Below are 22,359 nucleotides of genomic sequence, written 5' to 3'. Positions count from 1 at the left end.
GAACGTTGTAGATCTCATCGAGAACTACAATTTTTATATATAAAGTATCTCCATTTGACCCCATATATAAGAGATACGATTTTTCCAATGCGATAAGCACGTGTACGCGATTAGTATACTATTAAAATATTATTTAATTTTTTTGAGCATCTTAATGACCTCAAATTAAAAAACTCAAAACTATAAAGTTGTAGATCTCGTCGAGAGCTACAATTTTCATATAAAAATCATCTTCATCCAAGACTGTATAAAAACATCTTAATGTATCTTTTTTAATATGAAGATGATTTTATACATTAAGATGCTTTTTATATTAAAAAAGATACATTAAGATGCTTTTATATGGTCTTGAATGAAGATGATTTTTATATGAAAATTATAGCTTTCAACGAGATCTACAACTTTGTAGTTTTGAGTTTTTTAATTTAAGATCATTAAGATGCTCAAAAAAATTAAATAATATTTTAACAGTATACTAATCGCGTACACGTGCTTATCGCATTGGAAAAATCATATCTCTCGTCAAATGGAGATACTTTATATATGAAAATTGTTGTTCTCGATGAGATCTATAACGTTCTAGTTTTGAGTTTTTTTAATTTGAGGTCTTTAAGATGCTCAGAAAAAAAACAAACCAAGTTTTAGCAGTATATTAACCCGGTTAGATTTAAAAATAAAAAAGCAATTGTGTTAAATTTGAAATTGAGCCCAGCACAATAGTTCAGGGACTGAATCGGACGGTTTTATAGTTGAGGGACGAAATTGAGTCCAGCACGATAGTTCAGGGACTGAATCGGATGTTTTCGTAGTTGAGGGACGAAATTGAGCCCAGTACGATAGTTCAGGGACTAAATCGGACGTTTTCGTAGTTGAGGGACGAAATTGAGCCCAGCACGATAGTTCAGGGACGAATTTGGCTATTTTGCCTTAATTCAAGCCCAAAAATCCGACAATCAAGTTGAGACAGCAAGGTATATCGTCTAGACAAAGCATGAGCAATCACATTATCCTTCCTTTTCTTGTATTTGATAATATAAGAAAAAGATTCAATAAATTCAATCTATTTAGCATGCCTGCGATTCAGATTATGTTGAGAATGAATAACAAATTCTTTAGGCCATAAATAATGATGTCATGTCTCTAAAGAACGGACAAGTGCATAAAATTTTTTATCATACGTGGAATAATTCAGAATATGGCCATGCAATTTTTCACTAAAGTAAGCAATATGTTTACCATCTTGTATCAAAACACCTCCAATGCCAACTCCACTAGCATCACATTCTAGCTCAAAAGTCTTATCAAGGTTTAGAAGTTGCAGCAATGGTGCATGTGTGAGCTTGTCCTTCAAAGTATCAAAGGACTCCTCATGTGTCTTTCCCCAATGAAACACCACCCCTTTCTTCGTCAACTCATACAATAGGGCAGCAATGGTGCTGAAATCTTTGACGAAGCGGCGGTAGAATCCTGTAAGACCAAGAAAACTCCTCACCTATGTGATGGTTTGGAGAACCGGTCAGCTCTTTATGGCTTTAATTTTTATTTCATCCACCTCAATTCCCTGTGGAGTTATAACATAGCCAAGAAAAGAAACACGATTCGTACAAAAGATGCACTTCTCAAGGTTATCAAATAATCGTGCATTACGTAAAGCATTAAAAACAACACGTAAGTGATCCATATGTTCAACAAAAGACTTGTTGTAAATCAATATATCATCAAAGTAAACTACCACAAAATGACCAATAAAAGCTCTTAAAACCTCATTCATCAGTGTATGAAAGTGATAGGTGCATTTGTCCAACTAAAAGGCATTACTAACCACTCATACAACCCGAATTTGGTTTTAAATGCAGTTTTCTATTTATTTCCAAGTTTCATTCTAATTTGGTGGTAGCCACTTCGTAAGTTAATCTTGGTGAAAATTATAGAGCCACATAACTCATCAAGCATGTCGTCTAGCCTAGGAATAGAATGACGATACCGAATACTAATATTATTGATGGCTCTACAATCAACACACATACACCAAGTTCCATCTTTCTTAGGAACCAAAAGTACAGGAATGACACAAGGACTAAGGCTTTCACGTACATACTCACAGTCCAAAAGGTCTTGGACTTGTCGCTGAATTTCCTTAGTCTCCTCAGGATTGATTCGATAGACAACATGGTTGGGCAAGGTTGCTCCCGGAATCAAATCAATTTGATGCTCTATCCCTCTCATAGGTGGCAGCCCTGGGGGTATCTTAGCTGGAAAAATTTCCTCATACTCCTGCAAAAGGTTAGTGACAGCAGGAGGCACCGAGCTAACAATATCATCAAGCGAAAACATAGCTCATTTGTATACCAAAGCATAGCAAATATCATCATCAGAATTTTCAGCAAAGTCACATTTTATAGCAAGCATAACACCACCCTTCAATTTAATCCCCTCTGCCTTAGAAATAGATGTAGACTTATCCTTTTTAGGTGGGAGAATAGAATTAGCAACTTGCTGATTTTCAGATTGAACATCATTCAAACTAGCAACACGTTCTCTATCAGCTTGTACAATTTGAGCAGGGGTCAAAGATACAAAGTAATTTTCTTTCCTTTATGCACAAAAGTGTATTTATTACTTCTACCATGGTGTGTAGCATCATTGTCATATTCCCAAGGATGACCCAATAAAAGTGAACAAGCTTGCATAGGTACCACATCACAATCAACTGGAATCATCATAAGAACTAATAGAAAATGAAACTCTGCAAGTTTATGTTACTTTTGCTTTTCCAGAATCATTTAGCCACTGAATATGGTATAGACGTGGGTGCAGGCGTGTGGTCAAGCCAAGCTTCTTGACCAAATTAGAACTCACCAAATTATTGTAGCTACCTCTATCAATAATGACATGTGCTCGACGGTTGCTGATAATGAAGAAAATTTAGAATAAGTTATGGCATTGTAGCTTCTCAGGTTGTTGTACTTGTGAGCTGAGCACCCACTGTACAATGATGCTCCTATAGGCCGCCGTGGCCTCGTCACCAAGGACTTCGCCGCCCTCCTCATCTGTAACTTCGTCTTCTTTATCTTTAATGTCAGAGGTACTGATGTAACCATTTTCTGTAGCAATGTATGCCCGCTGACTTGGGCAGTCCATCTTCACGTGGCCAATTTCATGGCAGCGGTGGCACTGAATGCCCGAAGTGCATCCCGTCGATGCAATGGATGAGGCACTCTTGGCAGGCACCTGCAAAGAATTTTTACCTGAATCTGAAGGTCGTGCGGGAGGTGCCTTAGGTGTAGCGGTAACTCCAGAGGCTGCTGGTCACTTGCTCGCTGGTGGAGGTGCCCAAAAAGTGGTTGGCTTGGTCAGCCCCGAAGATGGTGCCGAGCGTGGCGTGTATGTGGTGGTGACCTTGCTCTTGCTCTACTGTTCACGCCCCTACAATTTCTTTTCTGCAAGCATAGCGAACTGAAACAACTGGTTGATAGTGTGAAATTCTTTATAATCAACAATGTCCTAAATCTCACATCTCAAACCCGAATAAAAATGACAAATGGAATCTTCGTTTCCCTCCACAACACTACAACGCATCAATCCCTTTTGGAGCTCACCATAGTAATCATGTATAGATTTCTCTCCTTGTTCTAAATGCATCAATTTCTTACGCAAGTCTCTATGATAAGAAGGAGGAACAAAATGATCACGCATAGCCATCTTAAGTTCTTCCCACGTACCAGGTAAAGCATTCTGTGCAGCTAGCCCATTCCACCAAATAATGGCAAAGTCCTTAAACTCACTAGTAGCTTGTCAAACTCTATGTTGCTCAGGCACAAGGTGGACACTAAACTTTTGTTCTACCGTCATATCCCAATCAAGATATCCCTCAGCATCATAATGACCCGAAAAAGATGGTATTGTGAACTTAATCTTAGCATAAGGATCATCGGGCACATGATGATTATTACCTTGATGGTGGTGGACACCACCCATACCTGTCGTGTTGCGGTGAAGACGGCATCATAATTTTGCTTGTCGGAAGGCTGCTCGATCTACATTCCTATTGGCATCATACACCGTGTCTTCTGGCAAGAGACCATCGGTGTTGCTGCCAGAGATGTCGTTATTGACCGCCACAAAGGTTTTCAACTCAGTAACCATATCGGTTAGCGTGGAAATTCATTTGTCCAATCTCTCCATGTTATTGCCAATGTTGAGTTCAATGAGTGCGTCAGTGACTGCCTTTCTAACGGCCTCATTCATCCTTTTTTGGGCATTCTCTACAGCAACTTGCTGTTGCTCTTGGCTGACACACTCGTTGAAATCCTTGGGATTGTTATCTCTAGTCTGATCATCTCCTGCCATTGTAAACACAAAAACAGGAACAAACGGTGAAAGTTATCCCTACCAAATGACTATGTGGTTGCAGTGATGTCACTTTTCACAGCAAGTGGAAGCGTCTTACCAAGCTCTTACCAAGTTCTTACTAACACAAGCAGTGGGCGGTACAACCAGCGACTGGTTCATGATACCTATGAGGCAATGGTACCGAGATTGCAAGGGTTTTTTTCTGTACTGATTTGAAATGTTTGTGGAGCTTGGAAGGCACACAAAGAATAATATGTATATTTGGCACACAAGTCGGTAACAGAAAGTAATGCTAAATTATAGTTCAAAGTACTTGTTCTCGTTGCTGGTCTAAAATGTTCCAAGTGCCAGGTGTGTGATAAACAAGTATGGTAGATAGCAAGAGCAACATGAACAAGGCACCAGACAGCACATACTAACACAGCTTACTTTGGCCTTCTCTATGTGCTCCTTGAGATATTGTTCCTCTTTTGCCCTCTTTTTTCAATTTTTTGGGCCGTCGTTGTTTTTTGGGAAACTTTAACTTTTTCTTTTATTTTCTTTTATTTTTTTCACTTTGGAGCACAAAAGAAGTAACCACAGAAAAATATGAGCTTAAATAAGTGAAAGGCGTAGCCTGTGGAAAATTCAGAAGACGTGCTCAAAATTGACAAAAATCTTATGACCACGAAAAGTGGATCTTGTGACCAGTTTTTGGCCAAAATAAAATTTTCCGACTCCGACGAAGCGAGGACGAGCGGATCTGAAATTATTTCTGATCAATTTTGATATATGGAACGTCAAAATCCAAGTTCATATGCGAAAACTAGACCAGTTTTGAGAACTGACTCCGAATTAGAGGACAAAACGGGAACAATGCGCGCAAAATTTGTCACGGCAGCAAGGATTTGATGGAAACGATGGGGAAAAACACATGAACTGGACTCTAACACGACCTAACCAGCAACAAGACCTCGACCAGGACACAAACTCAACACGATGGACTCTGAAACTAAAATATGCAAAGGCTATGGCGTGGAAGGTTCTAGGACAGGAAAAAAACAAGTATGGCATTGAACTATGGGACAAATGCAAAACACTCAAAACAAGAGGATAAATATGAACCTGACAGTATACCTTAGCTCTGAATACCACTTAATGGGGATGGGGATCCTGATCTTCCATCAGGTAGAGGTAACTTTCGTTGTGGCGGAGAATGACACACCAATCTGGGTTCAGATCGAAAGATCGAATCCTGCAATCTTAACACCACAACTTCTCTGGTTATCAACCGAGACTCAATTCCAGTTGACCTCACCAAGAAGGCCAACCTCTGCCTACACAACAAAGAACACAAGCAAGAGCAAGAAAGAAAACAACCAAATTGCAGATAAATGATTAATCTCACAATGATGGGGTCTCACAAACCGATGAACGGCAAAACTGTTCTTGATAGATTAATCTAAGCAAAATCCAAACCCTAATAGAGGGGTGGTGGCTGTTTGTGAAGACTCTAGGGTCGTGCAAAGACCCCTGGATGTGCCCCCTAATGGGCCCAAACATGATACATGGTCCAACGGACCAAAAGACGGTGTCGCAGCACCCTGGCAGATTCTGCACACTGACTTGTTTCGACGATTTCCGTTGATTCCGAAGGGCTTTTGATGTGAGACCACTTGCATTGGCTGCCTTATCTAATTAGCTTTACATCTATATGTGGATCATTGATAATGGAGCCCGGCCACGTGGTGTGACTAGTTTTATGATAGACTAGTCCTAGAACCTGAGATGGGCTCCAACTTTAGTTGGACTAGGCCTCCACCATGAGAAAGATGAATTGGATGCCCATGCTGGACCTTCTCCTCTCCTTGGCTTGTATGTGATGGAGTGATGTCCTCATCATGACCCTATCCTATGTTCTTAAGCAAGATAACATCATTAGGTAGTAGTCTATTCTCAAAAGTATGAAAAGGATCGCTTAAGAACGAGCTCACCTCTAAATTCAGTTGATGCATTCGAGCTCGGGTCATTGGACCTTGCATAATGGTTGGAGGATCAACGGGTACATCCAAAGGAGTGATGTCCTCATCAAACAATGTATTCATCGGAGTTTGATCATTGCCTGTGTCTGGAATTGTTGAGTTCTCCTTTCATAAGTGCAATGAATATTTTGTCAAGAGGTGGGAACTTGCGCAGAGGAATATAGCTAAGCAGGGGCATTTTGGAAAGGTCAGAGCAGAACATTTGAAGGAGGCTGAAGAATTGGCCAAGCAACACACCATCGAGCCATATGGACCCCGCCGCCATATCTTTAGTGTACGGGGTAAGGGTGGCACAAGCTTAGGCGGCAAATGTTATGGTGGACGAAACTACCGAGTTGATCTTGAAAAGGTAGAGTGCAGTTGCAACGTCCCTCAGATCATGCATGCCCCTTGCTCTAATATGATCATGGCCTACAGCGTTCGCGGGTACAACTATGAGGATCTGCCATATATGTCACCCTTGTATCTCTGTTCGAACACCGTTAGTATTTGGGAGATGAGCTTCGAGCCATACCTTGACCCGACAGAGTAGCCACCATATAATGGTTATGACTATGTGCCGCATCTAGATCTAATGAAGGTAGGGAAGGGTAGGAGGAAGAACAAGCGACTCAAGGGGAACATGGATGCTATGAGAGGGTACGGCGAAGACATGTACAGAGGGGGAGACTTCAACAAGACCCGTGGCAATAATCTTTGCTCCGTTTGCAAAGACCCTAGTCATAAGGCTAGCAGGCATAGAAGACGAGGGCAGCAGGTCCATACATAAAAGTTGCTTATTTTCCTAGTGAAGTTGTTTAATGTCTGTTAATGTTACTTTGAATATATACATGTGATTTCATATTGTGTTCGTATTGCATAACAAGTAGTTCAAGTTTTACAATGCTATATAATGTTAATTTGAATATTGTTAATTTGAATACTCTAACCCATTGTTTATCAATTTGTAACAAGATGACCCCTCCCACGTAGCACCAGTTATACCCCCTTCTTGAGGTGGACTATGACGACCCGCACCGAGCACACTTCTTGACTAACACTGACGTTGTGGGGGTATGGCCCCCGATATCCACAAGACAAGATATGGACCGCACCATCAGAGGTGGCCCAACCCACAAGATCAAGGCGTGCACGGCGCTGCTCGACGTGCACCGCAAGATATTGTATAATACCAAATAGGCTACTTTTCTTGTAACCCTGCACCTCTAGGCTATATAAGAAGAGGCAGGGGTCCCCTAGCAGACAAGATACATACATCTACACGATCTATAAATCTCAATGCAATACATCAGAACATAGGATGTAGGTATTACGTCATACTGACGGCCGAACCTGTCTAAATCTTGTGTCTTGGTGCTTGTATTACAATCTCGCTCCTGATCTCGCTCGCCTCTACGATAAATCTACCATCGTGGGATACCCCTCGGTGGACTGCCGAGCATCTTTTGTCGACAGTTGACGCGCCAGGTAGGGGCGTGCGCTTGATCCCATGGCGAGCCAGATGGACCTCAAATCAACAACGCGTTGTCGTCGTCAATCTCGTGGAGACCCATGTTGGTCCATGACAATGATTCATCGCTGGCTACACCAGCCCCCACGACAGCAGATCTGATCTTGGAACCACCTTCGAGGTCATCTTCACCAACAACTCACCGCCCGCTAGGTGCTCGCCGTCAACGCCAACTAGATAACACCATACGTCGCCGACCAGACTTTCTGTCTAAAGCTAAGTCACATTTTAATATTCTTCTAAATATTCTCCAATCTCCGTATATCGCCATGACGTTTCTCCGAGTTGTTTTCTCCATGTTTGCTCTCCAAACGATTTTCTAAACCCCCGAACAGCCTTGTTGATGCTCGGATGCCTCTAGAGACGCCCCTGTCTCTGGCTCCTCCCTACACATGCACGAGCGTCTGCCCTCTGCGTTATGGGTGATTGACAACGGCTCCTTAGCGATGCTTGTTCCTCCTACACGTGCACGGGCTCTGCGCTCCGTGTTATGGTTAACAGGCTAGCTAGGGCTGGAGACTTAGCTACACACTAACTATTCAGGCGGTTTATATTAAATACATCTTCGCTCCAATTGATCGCTAAGCTACATACGCTATTTTTTTTCTCCGGAGTTCATATATTTTTACATCATGTACTACCCATTCTACATGTTTGTATTGCAGGATCATCGTCTAGGTGATTGGACCACCTAGTGCTCGGACTTCTCCACCGATCAACTGGTCAGACCGCTAGGTTCATGGACTTCGTCGCTGACCAGTTGATTGGACTATTCGCCGGTTGCTTCTACTCAATGCTCACTTCGCCGCCGACCAGTTGACCAGACTGTTCGTCGCTCATACTTCATCGCCAGCTACGCCGATTACTCCTTGGTGCTCGGATTCTTCATGCTCGAGGACTAAGTGGGCACACTTCACTGCACGAACATCACCAGCTACGCCGAGGACTCCTCGGTGCTCGGACCTCACTAGCTACACCGGGGACTCCTCGTTCCTCGGTGCTCGAACATCGCCAGCGATGCCGGGGACCCTCGCTCCTCGGTGCTCGGTCATTGCCAGCGACGCTGGGGACTCCTCGCTCCTCGGTGCTCGGACATCACCAGCGACGCTTGGGACTCCTCGCTCCTTGGTGCTCGGTCATTGCCAGCGATGCTGGGAACTCCTCGCTGCTCGGACATCACCAGCTGCACCGAGGACTCCTCGGTGGTCGGACGTCGCCAGCTACGCCGAGAACTCCTCGTAGCTCAGACATCGCCAGCTATATCGAGGACTCCTCGGTGGTTGGACGTCACCAGCTATGCCAGGAACTCCTCGCTGCTCGAACGTTGCCAGTTGCGCCGAAGACTCCTCGGTGCTCGAACCTCGCCAGCGATGCCGGGGACTCCTCAATCCTCTATGCTCGGTCATCGCCAGCGACGCTAGGGACTCCTTGCTCCTCGATGCTCGGTCATCTCCAGTGACGCCAGGGACTCCTCGCTCCTCGGTGCTCGGACATCCCCAGCGACACTGGGGACTTCTTGCTCCTTAGTGCTCGGACATCGCCAGCGATGTCGGGGACTCCTCGCTCCTCGGTGCTCGGACATCACCAGCGACGCTGGGGACTCCTCACTCTTCGGTGCTTGGTCATCACTAGCGACGCCGGGGACTCCTTGCTCTTTAGTGTTTAGACAGCACCAGCTACGTTGGGGACTCCCTTGCTGCTCGGATCTTGCTACGTCTCGTCGGTGTGCTATCAAGTTGCTCCATGCTGTTCGGATTAGGGTGCTGATCTTGGGCAGCACGTCTGGGGTCTTGATACGCGCATGTCAGACGACGTTGGTAAGCTTTCAGACTTCTTTTCCTTTGACCCTGCTACAAGATTCATTCTTCATCTTCCAGCAGGCTCAGGGACTAAGTGGGCACACTTCACCTTGCGATGAATGTGCTTTTTTCTCATCTCGTGGCTACGCCCGAGGACTGGCCGCCTGCTCGGCTGGTCTTCTACTTTCTGACCCTGGCACCATGTGATTATGTCACCTACTATCAGGCTCGGGGACTAGCTATGGGGGTATGGCCCCCGGTATCCACAAGACAAGACATGGGCCGCACCATCAGAGGTGGCCTAGCCCACAAGATCAAGGCGTGCACGGTGCTGCTCGGTGTGCACCGCAAGATATTATATAGTACCAAATAGGCTAATTTCCTTATAACCCTGCCCCTCTAGACTATATAAGAAGAGGCTAGGGTCCCCTAGTAGACAAGATACATACATCTACACGATCCATAAATCTCAATGCAATACATCAAAACACAGGATGTAGGTATTACGTCATACTGACGGCCGAACCTGTCTAAATCTTATGTCTTGGTGCTTGTATTACCATCTTGCTCCTAATCTTGCTCACCTCTATGATAAATCTACCATCATGGGATACCCCTCGGTGGACTGCCGACCATCTTTTGTCAACAGATGTAGAGGTGCCCTTGCCTCCATTGAGGCCCCACACCGACGTTGGCTACATTCCCACTATGTTGCCTACAAATCCGAAGAGACAGAGGTGTCTGAGGGATTCTTACACTTCTAGGACTTATTTGGTTATATCAAACTTATGTCGAACGAATATTGTTGTCCGAAACTTGCAAATGTTATGTGGCAACTTGTCAACTTGCGCATGGACTCCATTTAGTTGGTTCATATTTGTTTCAATGTGTCATGGCAGTACTTGTAGTTGTTTACAACACCGACAGCAGCTCCTGTTTGAAAGGTCCTAATGGCTAGAGGGGGGTGAGTAGCCTATTAAAAATTTCTACAACAACATTTAGCAAACTGGTTAGATAATTATGAGGCGAAGCAAGTGTTACGCTAGCCTACTAAAAATGCAAGCCACCTACCACAATTCTAGTTTCTATAGTTTCTAACCACACAATGGCTATGTCACTATACTAAGTTAGTGTGCTCTCAAAGGCTAATTAAAGAGCCACACTAACTAAACTAACAAGCTCTCACAACTAGTTACACTAAAGAGCTTGATAACTAGTTTGCGTTAATATAAAGAGAGTGAGCAAGATGGTTATACTGCCATGTCGAGGAAGGAGCCAATCAATTTTTTACCAAGGTTCACTTGCTTGCCGGCAAGCTAGTCCTTGTTGTGGCGATTCACTCACTTGGAGGTTCACATGCTAATTGGCATCACACGCCAAACCCTCAATAGGGTGCCGCACAACCAACACAAGATGAGGATCACACAAGCCACGAGCAATTCACTAGAGTACCTTTTGGCTCTCTGCCGGGTAAAGGTCAAGAACCCCTCACAATCACCATGATCGGAGCCGAAGACAATCACCAACCTCCACTCGATGATCCTCGCTGCTCCAAGCCATCTAGGTGGCGGCAACCACCAAGAGTAACAAGCAAATCCCGTAGTGAAACACGAACACCAAGTGCCTCTAGATGCAAACACTCAAGCAATGCACTTGGATTCTCTTCCAATCTCACAAAGATGATGAATCTATTATGTAGATGAGTGGGAGGGCTTTGGCTAAGCTCACAAGGTTGATATGTCAATGCAAATGGCCAAGAGAGTGAGCTTGAGCCAGCCATAGGACTTAAATAGAAGCCCCCACAAAATAGAGCCGTTGTACCCCTTCACTGGGCACTGCATGGGGTGATCGGACGCTCTGGTCATATTGACCAGACGTAGGACCTCAGCGTCTGGTCGCCCGATGCTTGCCATGTGTCATCGGCTTCAAACACTGATCGCCCAATCACAACGGTCATCAGTACATTTAAGTAGTGACCGGACATGCTGCTCAAAGTGATCGGACACACCAACACCAGCGTCCGGTCATTTCCAGTAAGGTACCAGAGGCAAAAAATCATGACCGGACGTGTTCGGTCTCTCAACGTCTCCTCTATGTGCTGCCATGCCAGTAGGACCAGACATAGACAGCTAGCATCCGGTAACATAGTGACCCAGTATCCAGTCGAAGACCAACACCAGCATCTTCACTGCTTCTACTAACCGGACGTGCCGATCCAGTTGAGGCTAGCATCCGGTCCACTCTGTGAGACCCTATCTTTACTGTATAGGGCACCATCAGACTGTCTGCACTCTATGGGCGAACACTCCACAAGTGAAGTTTCTAACCCTTGCTCAAATGTGCCAACCACCAAGTGTATCACCTTGTGCACATGTGTTAGCATATTTTTACAAATGTTTTCAAGGGTGTTAGCACTCCACTAGATCCTAAATGCATATGCAATGAGTTAGAGCATCTAGTGGCACTTTGATAACCATATTTCAATACGAATTTCACCCCTCTTAATAGTATGGCTATTGATCCTAAATGTGATCACACTCACTAAGTGTCTCGATCACCAAAACAAAATGGCTCCTACCATTTATACATTTGACTTGAGTCTTTTGTTTTTCTCTTTCTTCTTCTCAAGTCCAAGCACTTGATCATCACCATGGCAACACCATCGTCATGTCATGATCTTCATTTGCTTCACCACTGGAGTAGTGCTACCTATGTTATAATCACTTTGATAACCTCGATTAGCACTTAGGGTTTCATCAATTCACCAAAAAATCAAACTAGAGCTTTTAATCTCCTCCTTTTTGATAATTGATGACAACGCTTACACAAAGATATGAATTAAAATTCAATTGAATCCATGTTGCTTGCCCAAGCATATTTACCATGTGTAAAAATATATGGACAAGTTTCTTAAACTCTATATGGTAGCAATTGCTCCCCCCTACATATGTGCTAAGAGTTTGGATTGTAGCTTGCACATATGTTTACATAGGAAATATAGGAGACAATATCTACCAAATGATGCTAAGGTATAAAAGATGAACCTTTGAAGCATGAAACCAATCGGAGTGCACTATTATACCATCCTTAGCACCATGGTTAGCTCGATACCACTTGGAAATGAAATCACTATATAACCTATGCATGCTAGATTTTCATTTCATCATTCAAACCTACAACTAGCATACACCACACAAGCATGAATATTGAAATTTAAAACTTGTGCCATGCAAGCAAACATATGAAATGCACATTCAAATGCACCATATAAGTTAATGAGCTTGCTCCCCCTACTTGTGTGCTCAAAATTTTAATTGATCCCCTTCCTTTGTCATATCTCTCCCCCTATGTCAAATTCTTCTCCTTTATTGTCTTTTCACTATCTTTGTACACTATTTCTTTGTTTTTCTCCTCATAGTCCTAATATCACTAATATCTTTGTTTTTCTTTCTCTCCCTTTGTCATCAATGACCACAAAGGTTCAAAAAATAGATAGGTTGAGATTATCAATGTCAATCAATGCGGGTGAGGATCATTTTTCAAAATTTGGTCCAATCTAGAATACTTGTCAAAGACATTTAACTCGGTTTGATCTAAGGACAAGCTTCTTCACACCTTCAAATAAGGGTTATCTTGTACCATGTTGAGTTAAACACTTATAACTTATTTTCTAGATCAAACATTAGGTTTACAAGCCCACAAAAATGTCATATGCTACCTCTAGACCAAAATAAGCATACAAGCAATAGTGGTACCATACAATCATCAAATTCATTTGATTTTCATGAATGAGCCTATTAAATATGAAAGATGTCTAGATGCACTAAACAAGTCCTTAGCAAGGATGTATGCCATGTCAATCAACTTTTACCTTAGATTGCTCGAAGGAGAGGCATGTCATATAAGTGGGGGGTGCATCAACACATATTTGAGAAATCCAATATGTTCAACTCATTCCTTAGCTTGCGAAACCTTTTCTCATCCAATGACTTAGTGAATATATCGGCAAGTTGATCTTTGCTGCCTACACTCTCAATGCAAATGTCCACTTTTTGTTGGTGATCTCTTATGAAATGGTGGCGGACATCAATGTGCTTTATTCTTGCATGCTGAACCAGATTGTTGGTCAACTCGATTGCACTCTCATTGTCACATAGCAATGGCACTTTCTTGAACTTGATTACAAAGTCACTTAAAGTGGCCTTCATCTAAAGTATTTGTGCACAACAACTACCGGTGGATATGTATTCGGCTTCGGCAGTTGATAATGCAATACTATTTTGCTTCTTTGATGACTATGAAACAAGTGATCTTCCCAACAATTGACATGTGCCTAAGGTGCTCTTCCTTTCAACCATGCATCCCGCATAATCCAAGTCGGAGTAACCAACTAGCTCAAACTTTGCTCCTTTAGGATACCATAAACCAACATTTTGTGTATGCTTTAAGTACCTCAATACTCTCTTTGTAGCCTTCAAATGACTTTCTCTTGGTGAGGATTGAAATCTTGCACACATGCATACACTAAACATGACATCCAGTCTTGATGCGGTCACATAGAGTAGGCTTACAATCATAGACCAATACAACTTTTGATCCACCATTTTACCACTTGCATCACTATCCAAGTTACCATTTGCTCCCATTGGTGTGCTAATGGCTTTACTATCACTCATGCCAAACTTCTTGATCATGTCCTTGACATACTTGCCTTGACTTACAAATATACCATTCTTCAATTGCTTGATTTGAAGACCAAGGAAATAACTTAACTCTCCAATCATGGACATCTCAAACTCATTAGCCATCATCTTCCCAAATTCTTCACAAAAGTCTTGATTGGTTGATCCAAATATGATATCATCAACATAAATTTGCAACACAAATAAATCTTTTCCAATCTTCTTGATGAAAAGAGTGGTGTCAACCTTGCCCATCGTGAACCCTTTAGAGAGTAGGAAGTCCCTCAATCTCTCATACCATGCTCTAGGTGCTTGCTTCAAGCCATACAATGCCTTCTTCAACTTGTACACGTGGTCGGGCTTCTTATCATCTTCAAAACTAGGAGGTTGCTCAACATATACTTCTTCATTGATGTAACCATTGAGAAATGCACTCTTAACATCCATTTGATAGAGTTTGATGTTGTGGGCACAAGCATAGGCTAGCAAGATTCTAATTGCTTCCAATCTAACAACCGGGGCATATGTTTCTCCAAAGTCAAGACCTTCAACTTGTGTATATCCTTGTGCTACCAATCTTGCTTTGTTCCTTACCACTATCCCATCTTCATCTTGCTTGTTTCTAAAGACCCATTTGGTTCCAATCGCATTGTGTCCCTTTGGTGTCTCTACTAATTCCCATACTTGATTTCTTGTGAAATTATTCAATTCTTCATGCATAACATTCACTCAATCAACATCCTTCAAGGCTTCCTCTATCTTCTTTGATTCAATGGATGACACAAATGAGAAATTCTCACAAAATGAAGCCAATCTTAATCTAGTTTGCACACCTCTTGAAATATCACCAATGATAGTGTCCAATGGATGATCCCTTGCAATATTAGTTGGTTGGAGCATTGGAACTTGATTGCTTGTATTTACTTGATCATTGGGTTGAGATGATGTACTAGCCACTTGATCTTGTTCATTGTCATGTGAGCCACTTGTACTAGCTTGATTTGTATCATCTTGTAGATTTGAGTTAGAGAGCACTTGTACTTGATCATCTTCATCATCATTTACTTGCCTAGGCCTCAATTCACCAACATCCATGTTCTTCATGATATTTGAAAGTTGAATGCCTTTAGCATCTTCCAAGTTCTCATTCTCTTCTTGTGAACCCTTGGTTTCATCAAATTCAACATCATAAACTTTCTCAAGAGTACCACTATCCAAATTCCAAACTCTATATGCTTTGCTAGTAGTTGAGTATCCAAGTAGGAATCCTTCATCACATTTCTTATCAAACTTGACCAATCTAGTGCCTTTCTTTAAGATATAGCATTTGCAACCAAAGACCCGAAAATATGCAATGTTGGGCTTTCTACTATTCAAGAGCTCATATGGTGTCTTCTCTTTCAATGGGTGACAATAGAGGCGGTTGCTACAATAGCAAGCCATGTTGATAGCTTTGGCCCAAAAGGATTGACTCACATTGTACTCACTAAGCACAGACCTTGCCATATCAATAAGTGTTCTATTTTTCCTCTCAATAAGGTCATTTGATTGTGAAGTGTACTTAGCCGAGAATTGATGTCTAATTCCAAATTCATCACACAACTCATCAATTCTAGTGTTCTTGAACTCACTACCATTGTCACTTCTAACTCTCTTGATGGTTGTTTCAAACTCATTGTGAATGCCCTTAACAAATGATTTGAATGTTGCAAACACATCACTTTTGTCCACTAGAAAGAATACCCATGTGTGTCTAGTATAATCATCCATTATCACAAAGCCATATTTGTTACCACCAATGCTAGTGTATTGTGTTGGTCCAAATAAGTCAATGTGCAATAACTCAAATGATTTACTAGTGTTCATCATGCTTTTCTTAGGATAGGTGTTTCCAACTTGTTTTTTGGCTTAACAAGAGCTACAAAGTTTATCCTTTTCAAACACATCTTTTAAGCCTCTAACCAAGTCATGCTTAACCAATCTATTCAATTGTTTCATTCCAACATGACCAAGCCTTCTATGCCATAACCAACCCATGCTAGACTTAGTGAACAAACATGTAGATAATTTAGCTTCACTAGCATTGAAATCAACCAAGCATAGATTCTCATATCTAAAGCCCTTGAAGATCAAGTTAGAGCCATCTACACTTATGATCTCTATATCATCTACCCTAAATATGCATTTGAATCAAAGATCACACAATTGAGCCATGAATAGCAAATTGAAGTTCATGCTCTCTACTAGCAACACATTAGAAATGCTCATGTCATTGGATATTGTAATCTTACCAAGCCCTTTGACCTTGCCTTTGCTATTGTCACCAAATATGATACTATCATAACCATCATTGCCATTGGTGTTGATTGAGTTGAACATTCTTGCATCACCGGTCATGTGTTGAGTGGACCCACTATCAAGAACCCAATGCCTTCCTCCGACTTTGTAATTGACCTACAAATGAAGATCAATTTCTTTTAGGTACCCAAACTTGCTTGGGTCTTTGAAGGTTAGTCACTAAGCTCTTTTGTACACAAATGGCTTTCTTCTTTGAGCCCATCCATGGTTTACCAATGAACTTAGCCTTCACACCGTTTGTACCCTCAGTAAGCACATACAAAGAATTAATCTTAATTGAGGATACATTAGCATTTTTGCTTTTATTCTTGCATTCATGCTCTACATGACCAACTTGCTTGCAACTAGTGCAAAACTGACCATTGTTCTTCACAAAACTAGTCTTGTGAGGAGCAAAGGCCGCCTTGCCTTTTTTGGGGTTATAGTCCAATCCCTCTTTGTAGAGAGAAGCTCTTTGACTACCCAAGCACATAAGCAAGCGGTCCTCACCACCATAGGCCTTAGCTAAAGTGTGAGTGAGCTTATTGACCTCCTTCTTGAGGTTCTCATTCTCAACCATTAGTGAGGCATCACAAGTGAAACCATCACTACTAGATGAGGTAGAAGTAGAAGTACTACAAGAAAGGTTAGCGGGAGCAACAATGATAGGCATAGATAATGATCCATCAATTATATCACAAGTTAAGCCTATATTGCAAGTCTCAACATGCTTCTTTTTATTTGGCTCATCAAGCAAAGAGGAATGAGCCTTTTCAAGCTTTTTGTGAGCCTTGTCAAGCTTCTCATGGGCTTCCTCTAGCCTCTCATGAGATGCATTGAGCTCATCAAAGGCTTGCTTAAGGGCTTTTAGTTCCTTACACAAGCTTTTGCATTCCCTTCTCTTAATTCCAAAGTGTTCTTTAACATCTTCTAGCATGTCAAATAGTTCATCCTTAGTAGGTTCATCATCATCATCATCACTATCACTTTTATTTTTATTTTCATTATCATGTTTCTCATCACTTCAATGAAAGAAAGTCTCATGGAAACGTTTTCAACGAAATAAGAACCATACAAAATAGATTTCTTGATCTTTTTTTTTAGGAAAACTTTTTTATTCGCTGTTTTTTCTTTTATCCTAAAGATATGCAGAACGAGTGTATTATGAAATGTTCGTTGTCTAGCTTTGCATACATCGCTACTTAATTGTTTAGTGGTTATCGATGAAATTACTTCACCATAGAGAAAATATTATGGAAGTTTATATATATATTATTGGTTGCTTTTGTTTATGTCCAATTGGAAAAGTTGATCTTCTAAATTCATAAATTTGTACCTTAGTGGCCTTAGCCATGAAGCATGATGGAGTGTCGAAGAGAGAAGGTTTCTCATTGATAACAATGCTTGCAAGTGTCTTCTTCTTGGTGGTCTTGTCATCATCACTATCATCATCATCACTTGAGGAAGCATCACTATCCCAAGTGACTACATATGAACCACCCTTATTCTTCTTGAAGGTCATCTTGTCCTTCTTTTCTTTCTTTTCCTTCTTGTCCTTCTTCTTGTTCTTCTTGTCATCATCTTTGTCACTATTGTATGAACATTGAGCAACAAGATGATCTTTGCTTCCACAACTGAAGCACCTTCTTGACTCTTCCTTGTTCTTAGATGAAGACTTCTTTCTTCTAGCACGGTAGCCCTTCTTCATCATGAACTTGCTAAATCTCTTAACAAATAGAGCCATCTTTTCATCATCCATCTCGTCAAATGAACTATCATCTTCACTTGATGTTTCTTGCTTTGCCTTGCCCTTGGATGATGTGGCCTTGAATGCCACACTCTTCTTCTTGTTATCCTTCTTCTCATCTTTCTTCTCCTTCTTTTCTTCCTTCTCATTATCATCTCTATATGTATCATCGGTCATTATATCTCCCAATACTTGGTTTGGTGTCATGGTGTCCAAACCACTCTTCACTAGAATAATGACCAATGTGCCAAATCTTGAAGGTAAACATCTCAAGAACTTGTGGGAGAAGTCCTTGTCCTTGACCTCTTCTCCAAGTGCTTTGAGATCATTAACAAGCACTTGAAGCCTATGAAACATCTCCGGCACACTCTCATCCTCCTTCATCTTGAAGCTTGCAAACTTCTCTTTGAGAATGTATGCCTTTGCACCCTTCATGGCTTGAGTGCCCTCAAATGATTCCTCTAATTTCTTTCATGCCTCATGAGCTCTCTCAATGTTTTTGATTTGCTCAAAAGTTCTCACATCCAAAGCATCATGGATGGCACTAAGAGCAATGTCATTATTTTGGAGTAGCATTTCTTCGGCGGCAGTGGGAGCCTCTTCATCTTCAATCTCAATCTTTGTCTCTACCACCTTCCAAACCTTCCTATTGATTGACTTGATATAAGTTGTCATCTTAGCTTTCCAATAGGGATAATTTGAGCCATCAAATTGGGGTGGCTTCTTGATGTTGTTGATTTGAGCTATTTTTACACCGAAGGTTGTTAAGCTTCAAATCATGGTGACCTCAGCTCTGATACCACTTGAAAGGTCCTAATGGCTAGAGGGGGGTGAATATCCTATTAAAATTTTCTACAACAACACTTAGTAAACCGGTTAGACAATTATGAGGCGAAGCAAGTGTTGTGCTAGCCTACTAAAAATACAAGCCACCTACCACAATTCTAGTTTCTATAGTTTCTAACCACACAATAGCTATGTCACGATACTAAGTTAGTGTGCTCTCAAAGGCTAACTAAAGAGCCACACTAACCAAACTAACAAGCTCTCACAACTAGCTACACAAAAGAGTGTGATAACAAGTTTGCGGTAATGTAAAGAGAGTGAGCAAGATGGTTATACTGCCGTGTCGAGGAAGGAGCCAATCAATTAAAAGAATGAAGACCAATCACCTCGGAATCAAATGATGACACAATGATTTTTTACCGAGGTTCACTTGCTTGCCAGCAAGCTAGTCCTTGTTGTGGCGATTCACTCACTTGGAGGTTCACACACTAATTGGCATCACACGCCAAACCCTTAATAGGGTGCCGCACAACCAACATAAGATGAGGATCACACAAGCCACGAGCAATTCACTAGAGTATCTTTTAGCTCTCTATCGGGAAAAGGTCAAGAACCCCTCACAATCACCACGATCAGAGTCGAAGACAATCACCAACCTCTGCTCGATGATCCTTGCTGCTCCAAGCCGTCTAGGTGGTAGCACCAAGAGTAACAAGTGAATCCCGCAGCGAAACACGAACACCAAGTGCCTCTAGATGCAAACACTCAAGCAATGCACTTGGATTCTCTTCCAATCTCACAAAGATGTTGAATCTATGATGGAGATGAGTAGAAGGGCTTTGGCTAAGCTCACAAGGTTGCTATGTCAATGCAAATGGCCAAGAGAGTGAGCTTGAGCCAGCCATGGGACTTAAATAGAAGCCCCCACAAAATAGAGTCATTGTACCCCTTCATTGGGCACTGCACGGGGTGATTGGATGCTCCGGTCATATCGACCGGACGCAGGACCTCAGCGTCCGGTCGCCCGATTCTTGCCATGTGTCATCGGCTTTAAATGCTGATCGCCCGATCTCAATGGTTATCAGTACATTTAAGTAGTGACCGGATGCGCTGCTCCAAGTGATCGGACGCACCAACACCAGCATTCGGTCGTTTCCAGTAAGGTACCAGAGGTGAAAAATCATGACCGAATGCATCTGGTCATGCACGATCGGACTCACCCAATGTCCGGTCACTCAACGTCTCCTCTATGAGCTGCCATGTCAGGCGTCCGGTCACATAGTGACCCAGCGTCTGGTCAAAGATCAACGCCAGCGTCTTCACTACTTCTACTGACCGGACGCGCTGATCCATTTGAGGCCAGCGTCTGGTCCACTCTGTGAGACCCTGTCTTTACTGTATAGGGTGCCGGTGGCACCATCGGACTATCCGCACTAAGTGTCTCGATCACCAAAACAAAATGGCTCCTACCATTTATACCTTTGCCTTGAGCCTTTTATTTTTCTCTTTCTTTTTTTCAAGTTCAAGCACTTGATCATCACCATGGCAACACCATCATCATGTCATAATCTTCATTTGCTTCACCACTTGGAGTAGTGCTACCTATCTTATAATCACTTTGATAACCTAGGTTAGCACTTAGGGTTTCATCAATTCACCAAAAACCAAACTAGAGCTTTCACCGTTCAATTGCAATTGAGGCTGGTTGGCTTCTGTCTATGTCCAGGTCCTACCGTGCCATGGGCTATGGCGTGGCAGAACCTGGGCTTAGGGTTGCGTGCTAAACGTGACTCATGAAAAAGAACGCTAGAGTAAATTGATAACATTATTGTTATTTTACATTGATCTAATACTAATAACATAAATTACATGCTATAATTTGAAAATACATGGGAAACATGCAAGATATATATGCCAGCCAACCATATTCGAAATAATTTTACTCGATTTTGTTCGTTTTAGAAATTCTCAACGCATTCGCTATTATTAAAAAAACTTGGATGCATCGGAGAGCGACAAACGGATGGGTTGGAGGGTGACAAATGAATGGGATCACTTAAGATCAACCATGGGTAATCCAAGTACATGATACATGGGCACAATACATCAATAGTTCAAATAGAAAACAAGATAACACAATGAAAGTTCTAGTACATAGCTACATTGATCTTTAATAAGGCATGGAACTAACAGACGGCGCAATCAAAACCCTCAGTCAGTAACATACTGAATAAGCAACTCATCGTCTGAGTACCAATCCTCTACCACAATCCTGTTGCTATGGCTAGGGTCACCTGCATTGCTCTGATCTGCCATTCATCTATAGTAAGCGGCCTCCACTTCATCTGCGGCCTAAGACAAGAATGCGTTCTCTTCCTCCTCATTCATGTGGCTAGGCTGACCTACGTGTTGCCTGTAGTAATCGGCCTCTGCATCATTTGCGGCCTCTGTGGCCTGAGTGAAGAACGTGTCGTCATCCTCCTCCGCATGCAAGCCAGCCTCTGCTAGAGCAATGAGCTCGCTCAGTCTGTCAGTGTCATCCTCAGCCTCCTTCGCCTACAAGCCCGTCTCTGCTAGAGCAATGAGCTCTCTCTGTCTACCAATGTTGTCCTTAGCCTCCTCCACCTACAAGCCTACCTCTGTTAGAGAAATAAGCTCGCTCAGTCTGGCAGTGTCGTCCTCATTCTCGTCCCTCTCATCAGACAACACAATCGGTGATTGAACGGTGCAACCAGCTCGCGTTCTATGCTCATCTAACTTCTTTTCCTCATACCTTGCATGAGCTATCTCTCCATCATGGTCCTCGCAGCATCCAATCCCTTCATGTATAAAATGCAATCAGTTAGCAACGTGATTATATTACATTTAAAATCAGGCAACGAAAAAAGGCTTTCAAGCACTCACTAGTACATAATGCAATAACATGCTCGTTCATGACCTGCATCTGTACTCTTGTCTCCTCCCTTGCCTCCTTGCTTGCCCTCTCCTCCTCTAACACTCTCCATCTCTCTAATCCCCATTTGTCAAGCCCAACATCGATCGGGTTACGAATACCGTGCTGTCTAGCAAACTCACGCATTTTATCTTTGTGATGTTTAACGAATAGGTTGACGTAGTCAGGTCC

This window comes from Miscanthus floridulus, chromosome 5, assembly GCF_019320115.1.
Source record: "Miscanthus floridulus cultivar M001 chromosome 5, ASM1932011v1, whole genome shotgun sequence".
Classification (NCBI taxonomy): Eukaryota; Viridiplantae; Streptophyta; class Magnoliopsida; order Poales; family Poaceae; genus Miscanthus; species Miscanthus floridulus.
This window is presented reverse-complemented; position numbering follows the sequence as displayed.